The sequence below is a fragment of the Suricata suricatta genome, chromosome 1, assembly GCF_006229205.1.
Source record: "Suricata suricatta isolate VVHF042 chromosome 1, meerkat_22Aug2017_6uvM2_HiC, whole genome shotgun sequence".
NCBI classification, from domain to species: domain Eukaryota; kingdom Metazoa; phylum Chordata; class Mammalia; order Carnivora; family Herpestidae; genus Suricata; species Suricata suricatta.
In genome coordinates, this window is record NC_043700.1 from 188,775,587 (window position 1) to 188,778,017 (window position 2,431).

A 2,431-nucleotide genomic window follows, 5' to 3' on the forward strand; every position below is an offset into this window, starting at 1 on the left:
GGCCCCATCCCAGCAAGTCACCAGCATCTGCCATGGCTTCAGAACCAGGTAGGGGTGTGTGTGTGTGTGTGTGTGTGTGTGTGTGTGTGTGTAGATCGGTTCATTTATTCCAAAGGGAAGTGAGTAAGCCTATGTGGACAAGGGGTCATCCCACTATTGTCTGCATCAGATACAGGCACTGGGAATCACTTACATGCATTGTTCTGGTCTTGGAGGGGGGGCCTGGGCCCCTCCCACTCTCCCACCAGATCTCGAGGTCCTGCTCCCTGGCCTAGAAAGGTCGTAAAGCACTTTTGCCTCTGCCCCCTGGCCAGGCTCTCCCCAGTGCAAGGCTCAAGAGGCTGGAGCTGAGGGGACGGACGCTATACCAGCCCAGGCCCGTCCTGGTTCAGGCTGACTTCCCCCGTTCCGTTAAAGCAGCCTTGGCCCCAAGACCAACAACCCAGCCTTAATTTATGATCCTGTTAGCGCCCCAGCAGTAAAGAGACATCTCTTCCGGGCAGTGTCTGCCAAAGGTCCCCAAAGCCGTCCCCTCCTATTGCAGAGGTGTCCCAGCAGGGCCGCCCCCGGAGGGCTGGTTCAGCTTGTGGGTTTGGGAGAGGCAAGAAACAACCAAAGTCACTTGTGCAGAAAAACCAGGACGCGGTCGATTCCCAAAGGCAGTATTTTATGTGATCTGTTTCCTTAGAGTCTGAGGCTCGGGCAGGCGGGGGTAATATATTAGCTCCGTCGGTTTAACCGGACAGCAGCATGAGCTTGTAATAAGGATGTGGTAATACACCACGAGAAGCTGTAGGCTCATAAAACTTGACCTTATAAATCTCCGCCTGTATCCATTCCGTGCAGCAGCCACTCCCTGCGGGGGAAGTCCCAGACTTATAAAGTGGCCGTTGATAACAGAACAATTTATCCCCGCCTCACCTCCCTTCTTTTAAACTCCTCAAGACAGACTAATCAGGGCACATTAATCATTTCTTTTTTAAACAGGAATGCCACATCAAAACACGTGAGACCCGAGCCCTTCTCGAGGATCAGGCAGTGCGGCCCCGGGAGCTTAAACAAGCTCATTAACAATTAGGATAAAATGTTCCCCAAGCAACTTCCTCTCTCCTCCCCCACCTTCGCTGGGGTGGCGGGCTAGGGGTAGGTGCCGCTGGGCGACCAACCCTCGTGCTCTAAATCAGGGGTTGGCACACGTTCTCTGTAAGGGGCCAGACGGTAAATATTTTGGGGTTTGTGGGCCGTGTGGTTTCTCTTACGGAGGGCATAGACAGTATGTAAATGAATGGGCATGGCTGTGTTCCAATAAAACTTTATTTAGAAAGGCAGATGGGCCGCAGTTGGTCTGCGGGCCGGACTTCACTGACCCCTGCCCTAGATGGTGCGGCCTCCGCCCTGAGTGTCTTGGGCCCTGAGGCCTTGCTCAGTAGGAATGATGTCACCCCTGGGATTTCCAGCACGGGCGCGCCACATGGTTTCCCGTTCATGGGCTCCCCGACCGCCGACACAGGGTATCATTTCCCTCTTTCATGCCAGACAAGAAAACTGAAAGGAGAGGTGCAGTGGCTTCCCCCAAAGTCACAGACCTAGTAGGGGCCAAGGTGGGGCTCGAACCAGCAGCTCCGGGCTCTCGCGCACAGGAGGGCAGAGAAGCCGCGGTCCCCCTGTGCCAGCCATGGCCGTGGCCGCCTGCGTGGCGGACGGTGTGACTGTTATCCGGGTCCCAGCTCCTGGCTGTGTGGCCCTGGGCAAGGCGCTCAACCTCTCAATGACAGGGAAGCGTCTTACTGTAGGCTTGCCACCAGCATTAAATACAACACGTGGGAAACTTCCTGGGAAGCCCTGAAGTGCTGAGTAAATGTTAGTTTATCTAATTTTCTTAAAGCGCTCAGGCGAGTGACTTCACGGACCTCTTTTCTGGATTAGAAGTGCCGCGCTGGCATTGCTTCTGCGCGCTCCCCGATCTTGGCAGGGGTCCTTTGCAGGTGGAGGCGAATGTGAGTCTGATTATAGTTCCCCAGCCTTCGCCCAAAGTGGACGTGAGCCCTGCCGGCCCGGCCGGCCCCAAAGGGAAGGACTTTGAACCCATTTGAACAGACAGGGGGGTGCAGGGGCTGCTCCCTGCCAGCCATTTAGAGGAGGCTCCCACCAGCATGGGGTTCTATTTAGGGAAGCCGGTTCCCTGTCTGGGCAGATGGCCTGCAGGAACGGGGGCTTGGCTGATCTGGTTTCAACTAATTCTATTAAACGAAAAGTTCTGTAGAGCAGATTCCTTAGCGAGCCTCTGTCCACATGGCGATTTAATCGAGTAAATTAAAACATCCTTGCTTTCTGTCCACATTGCTGCTTTCTGTGGTGGCCTTGTAGGGAAATGGCGGGGGAGGAGGGGAAGTCTGGATGTGTAGGGGCTCTGGCCGGAGGTGGGGGTGCT